This window comes from Lolium perenne, chromosome 4, assembly GCF_019359855.2.
Source record: "Lolium perenne isolate Kyuss_39 chromosome 4, Kyuss_2.0, whole genome shotgun sequence".
In the NCBI taxonomy this organism is placed as follows: domain Eukaryota; kingdom Viridiplantae; phylum Streptophyta; class Magnoliopsida; order Poales; family Poaceae; genus Lolium; species Lolium perenne.
This window is the reverse complement of record NC_067247.2, coordinates 297660915-297676408: the sequence shown is the minus strand read 5'-3', so window position 1 is coordinate 297676408 and position 15494 is coordinate 297660915.

The following is a 15494-nucleotide window of genomic DNA, read 5'->3' as shown; positions in this document are numbered from 1 at the left end:
AATGCAAAAAACAGAGACAGAATCTGCCAAAACAGAACAGCCAGTAAAGACGAATTTTAAAGAAATACTTCCGTTGCTCAAATCAGAAAACTCAAAACTAATGAAAGTTGGGTACATATCTGAGGAACACGCACGTAAATTGGCATATTTTTCTGAGTTAGCTACAAAGAAAACAGGCCAGATTCGTGACAGATAGAAATCTGTTTCTGCGCAGAAATCCAAATCTAGTATCAACCTTCGATTAGAGGCTTCACTTGGCACAACAATACACAAAACTAAGATAAGGAGAGGTTGCTACAGTAGTAAACAACTTCCAAGACACAAATAAAACAAAGTACTGTAGCAAAATAACACATGGGTTATCTCCCAAGAAGTTCTTTCTTTTTAGCCATTAAGATGGGCCCAGCAGTTTTAAGGATGCACTCGCAAGAAATAGTATTTGAAGCAAAAGAGAGCATCAAGAGGCAAATTCAAAACACATTTAAGCCTAACATGCTTCCTATGCATAGGAATCTTGTAAATAAATAAGTTCATAAAAAGCAAAGTAACAAGCATAGGAAGATAGAACAAGTGTAACTTCAACAATTTCAGCATATAGAGAGGTGTATTAGTACCATGCAAATTTCTACAACCATATTTTCCTCTCTCATAATAATTTTCAGTAGCTTCATGAACAAGCTCAACAATATAACTATCACATGCAGCATACTTTTCATGATCCACAAACATATAATTTTTATCAAGTTCAAGAATAGTGGAATTAAAACTTTCAAACTTTCTTTTATTAATAATATAACAAGGTAGTTGATCAATCTCAAGAGATATGGGACTCATAGAATAAGTCAAGAACTCTCCAATCCCATTTTCATTAGTAGTACAATTAATAGTATCAAGTAACATAGGACCATCATCTAGAGCTTTATCATAAACATTTGCTAAGCAAAATTCTTTAGTACCATGCATTTCGACATCAGGCACAAACAAAGCATTATCATAAGATTTATCAAAGTAGCATGGATTATCATAAATAACAGTAGCATAATTATTCTCACAAGTATTACTCATAGGTACTATTTCAAGAGAATCCACAGGAACATAACATTCAACCTCTTTCGGTAAGCATGGAGGACAATCAAATAATGTAAGAGATAAAGAGTTACTCTCATTAGAAGGTTGGCATGGGTAGCTAATCCATTCTTCCTCCTTTTGTTCGTCGCTCTCCTCTTCTTTTTCATCCAATGAGCTTTCAAGTTCATCAATTTCCTCCTCTTTTTCATCCAATGCGCTTTCAGGTTCATCAATTTCTTCTTCCACAGGTTCCTGCAAATTGTGAGTGCATTCTTGTGCATTAATGAGTCTCTCTTTATAATCAATGATGTAAGGATTATTACTGAAGCATTCTATGCAACAATTAAGGATAGAAGAGACATAATCTTTAAGGTCCTTACAAACAACACAAGTTTCATAATTCTCAACCATGAAGGATTCGATCTCAGAAGATCCCATAAATACGACAAATTGTTCTACCTCTTCAAACCCATAATGAATATAGCAATTCCGATTATAGTTCTTAATTAAAAATTCCTCACTAAAGCCACATTGAAATTTAAGATGTTTAGTATCCTGTTGAGAGCAACAGTTTATATCATGGCGTTTAAGCAAGATTTTAGCAATTGTATTCACTTTTTCTATCATAGCACTCATTACTTCACCAGCTCTTGATTTTCTATAATTATTATAACATTCTATAAGCTCCAAGTAGGTTGTAGGTTCTCCCATAACAGCAGTTTTTAATTTTTAGATTTTTCAAATTTTTATGGATTTTTGGGTATATGAGAAAAGTAAAACAAGACAAAAAGAAACTAAGCAAAAGTAAACTAGGCAAAATAAAACTAGACAGAAATAAACTAAGCACAAATAAACTAGGAAAAAGTAAACTAAGCAAAACAAAATAAAATAAAACAGAGAGAGAGGTAGAGTGTACTCCCCAGGTGAACTTATGAGTAGAGCTATGCCTCCCCGGCAACGGCGCCGTAAAAACGATCTTGATGACCCACAAGTATAGGGGATCGCGATAGTCTTCGAGGGAAGTAAAACCCAAATTTATTGATTCGACACAAGGGGAGGTAAAGAATACTTATAAGCCTTAACAACTGAGTTGTCAATTCAGCTGCACCTGGAAAAGCACTAGCAACAGGGGTGATGTGAAAGTAGCAGTAATATGAGAGCAGTAGTAACAGTAACACAACAACAGTAATAGCAATATGAGAGCAATGGCACCGGAAAATAGTTGATACTACTTCCAATGACATGTAGAACGAGTATATGATGATGAAAGATGGACCGGGGTTCCCAGCTATCTACACTAGTGGTAACTCTCCAATAAGTGACAAGTGTTGGGTGAACAAATTACAGTTGGGCAATTGATAGGAATCAAAGCATTAAGACAGAACATCCAGATTATTAATTATGTAGGCATGTTTTCCGATTATAGTCGTACGTGCTCGCAATGAGAAACTTGCACAACATCTTTTGTCCTACCAGCCGGTGGCAGCCGGGCCTCAAGGGAAACTAATGGATATTAAGGTACTCCTTTTAATAGAGTACCGGAGCAAAGCATTAACACTTGGTGAAAACATGTGTCCCTCACATCACCGCCATCCCCTCCGGTTGTCCCGATTTCTGTCACTTCGGGGCCTTTGGTTCCGGACAGTGACATGTGCATACAACTTGTAGATACAATCTAAGCAATAAGTATAGAGCTCAAATCTAAGATCATGCCACTCGGGCCCTAGTGACAAGCATTAAGCATAACAAGATTGCAGCAACAATAACTTCACAAACTTTATAGATACACTAATCATAATGTATCATCCATCGGATCCCAACAAACACAACACCGATTACATCAGATGGATCTCAATCATGTAAGGCAGCTCATGAGATCATTGTATTGAAGTATATGGGATAGAGAGTACCAACTAGCTACAGCTAGAACCCGTAGTCCATGGGGGAACTACTCACGGAGCATGATGAAGGCAGTGGCGTCGATGGAGATGGCTTCCGGGGGCACTTCCCCGTCCCGGCAGGGTGCCGGAATAGAGAGTTCTGTCCCCCGAATTGGAGTTTCGCGACGGTGGCGGCGCCCCTGGAGTCTTTCTGGAGTTTCGTCAATTGGTACTGTGTTTTTAGGTCGAAAGGGGTTATATAGGCGAAGAGGCGGCGCAGGAGGGTCGACAGGGTGGCCTCACCCTAGGCCGGCGCGGCCAGGGTCTGGCCCGCGCGGCCCTATGGTGTGGGGCCCCCTGGCTCTCCTCCTACTCTTCTTCGGTGTTCTGGAGCCTTCCGGGAAAAATAGGAGGTTTGGCGTTGATTTCGTCCAATTCCGAGAATATTGCCCGAACAGCCTTTCTGGAACCAAAAACAGCAGAAAACAGGAACTGCACCTGTGGCATCTCGTTAATAGGTTAGTTCCGGAAAATGCATGAAATCATCATAAAGTGCAAGCAAAACATGTAAGTATTGTCATAAAACAAGCATGGAACGACAGAAATTATGGATACGTCGAGGACGTATCAACCATACTTAATGCAATTGTCTGTTGCTTGCAACTTAATACCGGAAGGGGTTCGGATGATAACCTGAAAGTGGACTTTTTAGGCATAGATGCATGCTGGATGGCGGTCTATGTACTTTGTCGTAATGCCCTGATTAAATCTCATAGTACTCATCATGATATTTGTATGTGCATTGTTATGCCTTCTTTATTTGTCAATTGCCCAACTGTAATTTGTTCACCCAACATGCTATTTATCTTATGGGAGAGACACCGCTAGTGAACTGTGGATCCCGGTCCTATTCTTTACATCTGAAATACAATCTACTGCAATACTTGTTCTTTACTGTTCTTCGGAAACAATCATCTTCCACACAATACGGTTAATCCTTTGTTCACAGCAAGCCGGTGAGATTGACAACCTCACTGTTATGTTGGGGCAAAGTACTTTGGTTGTGTTGTGCAGGTTCCACGTTGGCGCCGGAATCCCTGGTGTTGCGCCGCACTACACTCCTCCGCCATCAACCTTCAACGTGCTTCTTGGCTCCTCCTGGTTCGATAAACCTTGGTTTCTTTCTGAGGGAAAACTTTCTACTGTCTGCATCACACCTTCCTCTTGGGGTTCCCAACGGACGTGTGTTAACTGCACGCATCAGATGTCCACTTCACGCTCAGCCATCTTCTTGTAGTTGAAGACCTCTTGTTCTAGTTTCTCCACCCTGTCTTCCAGGCTTCCTTCTCCTTTAGGACCCTGGACATCTTTGATCTGCAACTCTCCATCTACGAGCAGCAATTCCTTGGGGTGCATCTTCAGCTCGTTCATGTACGGGTTGACGACGTCCTCAAAGAAGCTGTCCTACGGAGTTCCCGACGAAGACATCGTGGCTCTAGATCCGAAGCAGATCCTGGCAGAAAACAGCTCGAAACAAAACACGACGAGAAAATGATATACGGACCTCCAGGGGTCCGGGAGATTATATAGCAGAAATTTTCACGACAGAAGGAAAGTACCAGGTCGAACCAGAGTCGGAGAGGGACACCGAGGCGATGTCCTCATAGGGCGGCGCGGCTAGGCTGGGGGCCGCGCCGGCCTATGGGGGCACGCCCTCGTGCGTCTCCTCCACTCCGTTTCGATCTCGTAATTTTTCATATTTTCCCGAAAATAGCAAAAACATAGTTCGGAAAGTTAAACGCGGACTTTTTATTACCAGTACTGTTACCTATTCAAAGTCGAACTCTGCAGAACTGTCAATTTGACCTTTGATGAAAGCTTCCGGAGTCACCACTTGGATAACATCAACATCTTCATTATAAGAATCTCCAGAGATATAATGCTTGAGCCTTTGTCCATTCACTACTTGTGTGGCATCACCTTGCTGAGAACTAATTTTAATTGCCCCTGAACGATACACCTCCACAATGATATATGGTCCTTCCCATTTTGAGAGTAATTTCCCTGCAAAAAATCTGAGACGAGACCGATACAATAGGACTTTATCCCCAACATTAAATTCTCTTTTGATAATTCTTCTATCATGCCATTTCTTAACTTTCTCTTTAAAGAGTTTAGCATTTTCATATGCTTCACTTCTCCATTCATCTAAAGAACTCAATTGTAGCAATCTCTTCTTACCGGCAAGTTTAGGATCTTTATTTAGTTCTCTTACAACCCAATAAGCTTTGTGCTCTAGTTCTAAAGGTAAATGACAAGCTTTCCCATAAACCATTTTATACGGTGACATACCCATAGGACTTTTATAAGCAGTTCTATAGGCCCATAGTGCTTCCTTTAATTTAATAGCCCAGTTCTTTCTAGATTTATTAACAGTCTTTCCCAAGATAGATTTAATCTCTCTATTTGATAATTCTACTTGCCCGCTAGTTTGAGGATGATAAGCAGAAGCGATTCTATGATTAATACCATACTTAGCAAGAGTTTTTCTAAAACCACCATGAATAAAATGAGAACCTCCATCAGTCATAATATATCTAAGTACTCCAAATCTAGGAAAAATAATATCTAAAAGCATTTTCAATGAAGTATCACCATCAGCACTTTTTGTGGGTATAGCTTCCACCCATTTAGTAACATAATCAACAGCGACAAGTATATGAGTGTTACCTTCTGAAGAAGGGAAAGGACCCATGAAGTCAAATCCCCAACAATCGAATGGTTCAATAACAAGAGTATAATTAATAGGCATTTCATTGCGTGTGGAGATATTACCAACCCTTTGACATTCATCACAAGATAAAATAAACTTCGTTGCATCTTTGAAGAGAGTTGGCCAATAAAAACCTGATTGTAGAATTTTTTGCGCGGTTCTATCTCCGGCGTGATGTCCTCCATAAGCACTACCATGACACTTACTCAATATCTCTTGTTGTTCATATTCGGGAACACATCTTCGCATAATACCATCCACTCCTTCTTTATATAAGTGTGGGTCATCCCAAAAATAATGCCTCAAGTCATAAAAGAATTTCCTCCTTTGCTGAGCTGAAAAGGTTGGAGGCAAGTACTTGGATACAATAAAGTTAGCATAATCAGCATACCAAGGACTATCTCGCGAGTTCAGCTTTATTACAGCCAATTGTTCATTTGGAAAACTATCATTAACAGGAACAGGATCATAAGCAATATTTTCCAATCTAGATAAATTATCAGCAACAGGATTATCAGCACCTCTCCTATCTATAATATGTAAATCAAATTCTTGCAAAAGAAGCACCCATCTAATAAGCCTTGGCTTAGCATCTTTCTTCGTCATAAGGTATGTAATTGCAGCATGATCAGTATGAATCGTGACTTTTGAATCAACAATATAGGATCTAAACTTGTCACAAGCAAAGACTACAGCTAACAATTCTTTTTCGGTTGTAGCATAATTTCTTTGAGCAGCATCAAGAGTTTTGCTAGCATAATGAATAACATTTAATTTTTTATCTACTCGCTGTCCAAGAACAGCGCCTACAGCAAAATCACTAGCATCACACATAATTTCAAAAGGTAAGTTCCAATCAGGAGGTTCAACTACGTGAGCAGCTTGTTAAGGCTTTCTTTAGAGTTTCAAAAGCTTCCTTACAATCATCATCAAAAACAAAAGGTACATCTTTTTGAAGAAGATTAGTAAGAGGCTTTGAAATCTTGGAGAAATCTTTAATAAATCTCCTATAAAACCCAGCATGACCAAGAACACTACGAATACCTTTAACATCCCTCGGGTAGGGCATCTTTTCAATTGCTTCAACTTTAGCTCTATCCACTTCAATACCTCTCTCGAAAATTTTATGTCCCAATACAATTCCTTCATTAACCATAAAGTGGCATTTCTCCCAATTAAGAACAAGGTTAGTTTCTTCACATCTCTGCAAAACTTTATCAAGGTTTCGCAAGCAATTATCAAAAGAATTCCCATAGACAGAAAAATCATCCATGAATACCTCTACAATATTCTCACAAAAGCCATGAAAAATAGCAGACATGCATCTTTGAAAAGTAGCAGGAGCATTACATAAACCAAAAGGCATACGTCTATAAGCATAAGTTCCATAGGGACAAGTGAAAGTGGTTTTCTCTTGATCTTTAGTTTTAACAGCAATTTGTGAAAACCCAGAATAACCATCTAGAAAGCAAAAATGAGTATTTTTAGACAACCTCTCTAACATTTGATCAATAAAGGGTAAAGGGTAATGATCTTTCTTAGTAACCTATTAACTTTTTGATAATCAATGCACATTCTATACCCTACAACTACTCTTTGAGGGATGAGCTCATCATTATCATTAGGCACAACAGTCATTCCTCCTTTCTTAGGAACACAATGCACAGGACTAACCCATCTACTATTAGCAATAGGATATATAATACCAGCTTCAAGAAGTTTTAATACCTCATTCCTTACCACATCCTTCATCTTTGGAATTAGACGACGCTGATGTTCAACAACAGGCTTTGCATCATCTTCCATATTGATAGCATGTTGGCAAATAGAGGGGGGAATCCCCTTCAAGTCATCAAGAGTGTAGCCAATAGCTCCTCGGTGTTTCTTCAATATTTCCAATAACCTTTCTTCTTCAAATTCTGAAAGCTTAGAACTAATAATAATAGGATATATTTTCTTATCATCAATATGAGCATACTTAAGATTATCAGGCAATGGTTTTAAATCAAAAATAGGATCTTCCTTTGGTGGTGGTGTTGTACCTAAATCTTCAACCGACTAGTCATGTTTAAGAATGGGTTGACGAAGGAAAATTTCATCAAGCTCATTCCTTTCTTCCCTAAAGACTTCACTCTCACTATCCTCCAAATGTTACTGCAAAGGATTATTAGGAGCAAGAGCAATAGACGCACATTGTTCAACTCTAAAATCATTATTAGGCAAATCAGCTTTATAAGGAGTTTTGGAAAATTTAGAGAAATTAAACTCATAAGATTCACCAGCAAATTTAGTCACAATTTTTTCCTTCTTGCAATCTATAACAGCTCCACAAGTATTTAGAAAAGGTCTACCAAAAATAATAGGACAAGACTTACTAGCAGCAGAACCAAGTACCAGAAAGTCAGCAGGATATTTAATCTTACCACATAGAACTTCCACATCTCGAACAATACCAATAGGAGAGATAGTTTCTCTATTAGCTAGCCGAATAACCACATCAATATCTTCAAGTTCACAAGAACCAATTTCATGCATAATCTCCGTATAAAGCTCATAAGGAATGGCACTAATACTTGCACCAATGTCGCATAAACCATAATAACAATGATCACCAATTCTAACAGAGAGCATAGGAACACTAGCTTTCCTAGACTTATTAGGATGCGAAACAATATTAGAAACATCTTCACAGAAAATAATATGACCATCTTCTACATTTTCAGTCACAAGATCTTTAACTATTGCAATAGCAGGTTCAACCTTTATTTGTTCTCCAGGTTCTATAGGTTTCTTTGCACTTTTATTAACCGCACTAGTTATAACAGAATACTCCGTCATTTTAGCAGGGAAAGAAGTTTTTCAATATATGCTTCAGGAAGAATATGATCAACAGTTTCAATTATAGAATATTTATTTATAGATGAATCAGTTTTATCTTTGTATGGTTCATGATACTTATCAAAATTCTTCCTAGGCAATTCAAAGTGAGAGGCAAAAGCTTTATAAAAGTTTGCAACGACTTGAGAATCAAGACCATAAGTAGCACTCATATTACGAAATTCATCAGTATCCATAAAAACTTCATTGCATTTATAATCATAGTTTATACCTGACTCTCTATCTTTGTCGTTTTCCCATCCTTCAGTATTCTCCTGGATCCGATCAAGAAGGTCCCTTTTAAACTCTTCTTCGTTGCGTGTAAATGATCCAGAACAAGAAGTATCCAGCAAAGTCTTATCTTGAAAAGACAATCTTGCATAGAAATTATCAATAATAATATTACCAGGAAGCTCATGAATGGGGCATTTGAGCATTAAAGACTTCAATCTCCCCCATGCTTGGGCAATACTCTCTCCATCATGAGGCCATAAATTATATATGCGGTTCCGATCTTTGTGAATTTCACTTGGAGGATAGAATTTAGAATAAAATAAAGGCACAATGTCCTCCCAATCAAGAGAATCACCATTCTTCAGCAATTTATACCAATGCGCCGCTTTACCAGATAGGGATATAGAGAATAGTTTCTTTCTAACTTCATCCATAGCAATACCTGCACATTTGAATAACCCGCATAATTCATGTAAAAACAGTAAATGATCACCAGGATGGACAGTTCCATCCCCTTCATAGCGGTTATCCACAACACGTTCAATAATTTTCATAGGTATTTTGTATGGAACCTCTTTCTCACCTGGCGCCTCATCCACTACCTTTGCAGTAGTAGTAGATTTTCCAAATAGGAATTCAAGAGAAGATCTCTCCATAATGAATTATAGCGACGAGTAAATAAAATCAGCACGTACAGTAAAGGTTTTCCTTACCAATTCCACTTACCAATAGCGCTTCACTCCCCGACAACGGCGCCAGAAAATAGTCTTGATGACCCACAAGTATAGGGGGTGTATCGTAGTTCTTTCGATAAATAAGAGTGTCGAACCCAACGAGGAGCAGAAGGTTTTGACAAGCAGTTTCGATGAAGGATTCACTGTAAATGCTCACAGACAAGTATTCAGGGGTTTTTGATATAGCAGGTAAATAAAGTACGAGTAAGTAAAATGCGAGAGAAATAATTGCAGCGAGTGGCCCAATCCTTTTTAGCACAAAGGACAAGCCGGTTTGTTTACTTATAATGACCAAACATTCTTGAGGACACACGGGAATTTAGTCTAGTGCTTTCGCTTCATATAGCTGATTAATCTTCATTGTTTTGATAAGTGTTGTGTGGGTGAACCTATGCTAATGCACCGCCCTTCCTAGGACTAATACATACTTGTGATTATACCCCTTGCAAGCATCCGCAAATACAAGAAAGTAATTAAGATAAATCTAACCATAGCCTTAAACTCTGAGATCCTGCTATCCCTCCTGCATCGATATACCAACGGGGTTCAGTGTTCTTGTCACTCCGGCAACCCCGCAATTAGCAAACGAATACAAGATGTATTCCCCTAGGCCCATAAAGGTGAAGTATCATGTAGTCGACGTTCACATGAAACCACTAGAAGAATAACACCACAACTTAAATATCATAACATTGAATATTACCCAACATAATTCACTACTAACATTTAGACTTCACCCATGTCCTCAAGAACTAAACGAACTACTCACGAGACATCATATAGAACATGATCAGAGGTGATATGATGATGAATAACAATCTGAACATAAACCTTGGTTCAATCGTTTCACTCAATAGCATCAATAACAAGTAGAAATCAATACCGGGAGAGTTTCCCCTATCAAACAATCAAGATCCAACCCTAATTGTTACAGCGGTGACGAGGTGCAGCGGTGGAGATGGCGGTGATGATGATGGAGATGATGGTGATTATGATCCCAATGATGTCTAGCTCGATGACGGTGACGATGGCGTCGATTTCCCCCTCCGGGAGGGAATTTCCCCGGCGGATTTCAGCCTGCCGGAGCGCGCTTTTCTCTCTGGTGTTTTCCGCCCCGCAGAGGCGGCTGTGACCCTTCGCGACTATCCTCTGGAGCTTAGGTTTTCGGGACGAAGAAGTACGCGAAGGAGAGGAGGCCAGAGGGGGTTGTGGGCCCCCTCCCCACAAGGCGGCGCGGCCAGGCCTGGGCCCGCGCCGGCCTATGGGGGGGCCATGGCAGCCCTCCTCGGCTCCTCCTTCTGGCTCTTTTTGTCTTCTGGAAAAATAGGATTTTTCATATAATTTCCGTCAATTGTTGATCTTCCGAAATATTGCATTCTGACGGCGCTTTTTCCAGCAGAATCCTGACTCCGATCCTCCAATAATCATGAAACATGCAAAATAGATGAAATAACATAAGTATCATCTCCAAATACGAAATATAGCAATGAATAACAGTAAATTATGATATAAAATAGTGATGCAAAATGGACGTATCAGTGTGTTGGGGACACAAGAGACTTCTTGTATCGTGATTGCAGGGTTGCTTGAGAGGGATATCTCTGACCTCTTCCTCCCTGAGTTCAATAAACCTTGGGTGATCCACTTAAGGGAAACTTGCTGCTGTTCTACAAACCTCTGCTCTTGGAGGCCCAACACTATCTACAGGAATAGAAGCGTGCGTAGACATCACTTTGTTCACCCGATTCAAGACTCCAGAAAGGATTCGTCTGCTGGTGCGGAAGGAACTCCTAGCTGGTGCCGAACTTGCTTTTGCTTCGGTTTTGGCATGCCACCCAACCTTGGATTTGGAGGCCATAGCAAATACTAACAGGAGTTTGAACCAGTACTATGATGTTGCCAGAAATCCTGCGTACACCGTCATCTCTCGAATGGAAACATGCGTCGAGTGAGATCTGAAGGCCCCGGAAGAGCAAGAAAACCTGCCATAAGATTAAGCATATATGTGCATGTAATGACCTTGTTTTCACAAAGGGTAAATTCAAATGTACGTTCATGCGTGTTTTATGCATCTGGTAGTTTCTGGGTGAATTTGTTAATTCAGTTGATAATTATTTTGACGAGAGGGGCTGAGTGATCAAGTCAGCCTGCTCACTCGACGACTCCGTTATATTTGCAATTGTATTGCGGAGTCGATGCGTAAGTTTTATGAGAGCGACGCCCGTCGAGTGAATGAGGGATTTAGACGCTTGACTTCGTCGCACGGTGCACCGGCTTGAGTCTTGTTTTTATGATAATGCGTCCATCGTTTGCAGCGCTCACGTATTTTCTCGAGGCTTAGATGGGTTATCGTGTGCCATTAATCTTAGCTCCCGATGGGAGTATTTAATTAATGACACTTGTAAACTTATCTCTGGCCAACGCCCCTGATAGGAGTAAGAGCCAATAAGACGAGCCCCGAACGCATTGTTCGGATGCTGAGGCCTGAAGCAACAAAAGTAGGAAACTTGATCAAAAAATTATATAAATCGAGCTTAAAAGCTGCCAAATAACAAGGAGAAAAGATTATATCCTATGTGTAGAATCGTCGCAAATGTGCAACGTTCCAGGGATTTTCGACGTCTTGACCCGAAGCTGGATTCTTGAGGCGATAGGCTCCTCCTGGTATCACTTTAGTGACAATAAACGGTCCTTCCCACGGGGATTCCAGCTTCAAAGGTCTCTCTTGCTTTAATCGCAGTACCATGTCACCGACGCTGAAGCTTCGGCTGCGTACGCGTCGGCTGTGGTAATTTTGTAACGCCTGCTGATACACCGTTGTTCTTGCCAAGGCAATGTCCCGAGCTTCGTCGAGGAGATCAACAGCATCTTGCAACGCATTGTTGGAAGTGGCTTCCGTGTACGCGGTGACTCGAGGTGCTTCGAACTGAACGTCGGCTGGTAAAACTGCTTCGGCTCTGTATACCAGGAAGAACGGAGTGTACTGAGTTGACCTATTGGGTGTAGTACGCAAGCTCGAGAGTACGGAAGGCAATTCTTTGACCCAAGCTCCAGCTGCGCCCGTAAGGCGTTTCTTGAGGCCGTCCGCTATCAGACCGTTAATCCTTTCGACTTGTCCGTTGGTTTGGGGATGTGCCACCGATGCAAATTTTAACTTGATTCCACCATCATCGCAGAATTTCCGAAACTTTTTGGAGTCAAAATTAGTCTTGTTGTCCGTGACAGGTTATTCCTCTGAAGAATTCAACTGCAGTTTCGGCTTTCTGGTTTCGAACAGGTACGGCCTCGATCCATTTGGTGAATTTGTCAGCTGCAACGAGAAGATACGTGTGCCCCCCAGGCGATGACCTTGGCAATGGTCCAACTTGGTCAAGTCCCCATTGAGCAAAAGGCCATGCCAGGGGTATCGTCATGAGATCTGTTGCGGGAGCGTGTGGTTTTGGCGCAAAGCGTTGACAAGGGTCACACTTTCGGACCAAGTCCCGAGCATCTGACGCTGATGTTGGCCAATAGAATCCTGCTCTAAAAGCCTTCGCCACAAGTGCTCTACTGCTTGCATGGTGTCCACAGGTTCCTTCGTGTATCTCGCGTAACAGGGCTTTTCCATCGTCGATAGCAATGCACCTCTGGAAAATTCCGGAGATGCTACGTTTGTACAACTCACCATTTACTACAGTAAAAGCCTTTGACCGTCTCACAATTCGTCTGGCTTCCACTGGATCCTCTGTTCGGCAGATTGAGGTGGAGCTCCCTCGTCATTTTGCTGCGGTCCTGCTTCTGGAACATCATCCGACGACTTTGGAGGTGCCGACGCTTTCTCCTTTATTGATCGTTGCGTAATGACCTCGTAGAATACCCCGTCTAGGATAGGGGAACACATGGAGCCGATGTTTGCCAAAGCGTCAGCTTCCTCGTTGCTGGATCTGCCGATGTGCTTAAGCTCACACCCTTCGAACTTGGCCTCCATATTCTGATATAGCTGGTGGTAGGCGATCATGTTGTCACTAACCGCGTCGCATAGGTTCATCGACTTCTGCACTACTAAGTTTGAGTCTCCATAGATTTCCAAACGAGTTGCTCCACACGCTTTCGCCATCTTCATTCCATGTAGCAATGCTTCGTATTCTGCTTCATTATTCGTTGGTAAAGAGAAATTCATACGCAGAATGTATCTCATCTTGTCTCCTTGCGGTGATACCAGTATTACCCCTGCTCCTGCGCTTGTGCTTCGCTTCGATCCGTCAAAGTACATCGTCCAGGATCCGGACATATCGGGTGCCGTTGGCGTCTGCGATTGAATCCACTCGGCCACGAAGTCTGGGAGGATTTGGGATTTTATCGCCGTCCGATTGACATAAGTTATGTCGTGAGGTGCTATCTCGATGGCCCATTGGGACACTCGACCCGTCGCCTCTGGGTTAGTGAGTATATTCTTCAATGGTGCTTCGCTTACCACGATAATCGGATGCTCCGTGCGACTGACTTCTTCGCCGATGGCCCTTCTTTTCGGCTCTAAAAACCGGTGTTGTACTGGTTTGGCTGTTGGGTCAACATTGAGGGCATGCTCAGCGAGTTCCCTGGGAATACCTGGCATGTCGGATGGTTCCCATGCAAATATTTCCCAGCGCTCACGGAGGAACTCGATGAGCGCGCTTTCCTATGCGACAGCGAGATCTGCCGAAGTATTGACCGTTTTCTTCGGATAAGAGGGATGCACCTGCAGCTTCTTTGCTTCCTTCGCAACGTCGAACTCATCGGACCTTGCGCTGCGATTATCGGCTGGTGGTTGAGCATGGTCTGTGAAAGCGTCAACCGCATTAAGTTCTTTCTTTGCCCCAAACTTTGAAGCGATCTTTTGGAAATCTCTATCGCAGCTGTCTGAGCGGGAAAAGCTTCCATGGATAGTTAATGTTGTCCCGTTATTGCCTGGCATCTTCAACTTCAGGTATGCATAGTGGGGGACTGCCATGAACTTAGCGAACGCCGGTCTGCCGAGGATGGCATGGTACTGAGATTCCCAATCAACTACTTCGAACTCGATTTTTTCCTTCCTGAAATTGCTGGGTGTGCCGAAGACTACATCGAGAGATATTTTGCCAAGGGAGTAAGCGGGTCGAGTTGGTATGACGCAATGGAATCCTGTGTCAGACTCCTTTAGCATGTCGACTGTAAGACCCATTGCTTTCATTGTGCTGGCAAACAGCAGATTCAAACCGCTTCCTCCATACATGAACACCTTGCTCATGTTGTATCCTCCAATCTGTGCTTCAAGAACTAAGGCTGCGTGGCCAGGCCTTGGGACGGCCTTCGGGTGATCTGCCTTGCTAAATGATATGCTTTGATCCGACCAGTCGATATATTTGGGTGTGTCGACCATGGCCACTTCTGCGTACTTCACTTCCCGAGAGAATTTCTTGACTTCTCTCTTTGAAAAACTGTTTTATGAATCATGTTGACTTGTCCACGAGATTCCGGAAACGCTTCGGCTGGGGCGTATTGGTCTCCTACCGCTGGTACGTATGGCTCCGGTACGTACGGTTCAGGCTCATACAGATCTGGCACGTACGGATCTGGTACGTACGGATCTGGCACGTACGATTCTGATCGGTAACTGTAGGATGCCGCTCTTCTCTCCATCGTGTGGACTCTTGCCGCGGCTTCAGCCCTAAGGTCGTCGCAGAACTGCCGAATCTCGAGGAATTCTCGACAGTTCCTAAGAAAATGACTGGATTTCTCGAGGGCAATCCTTTGGATCGATGTAAGAGTGTAGGTAACACGGTGCTTCAAGCTGCTCCGTGGCCGATAAGTACGGTGTGCGAAGGTGATTCTTGTTCAGCCGCGCGCTATGGCACCCTTGCTCGTACTGCCGAGGGCGAGCCGTGACTCGCTCTTCTTTTTCGCGGCGTGAGTCCCTTCGTCTTTTTCTTT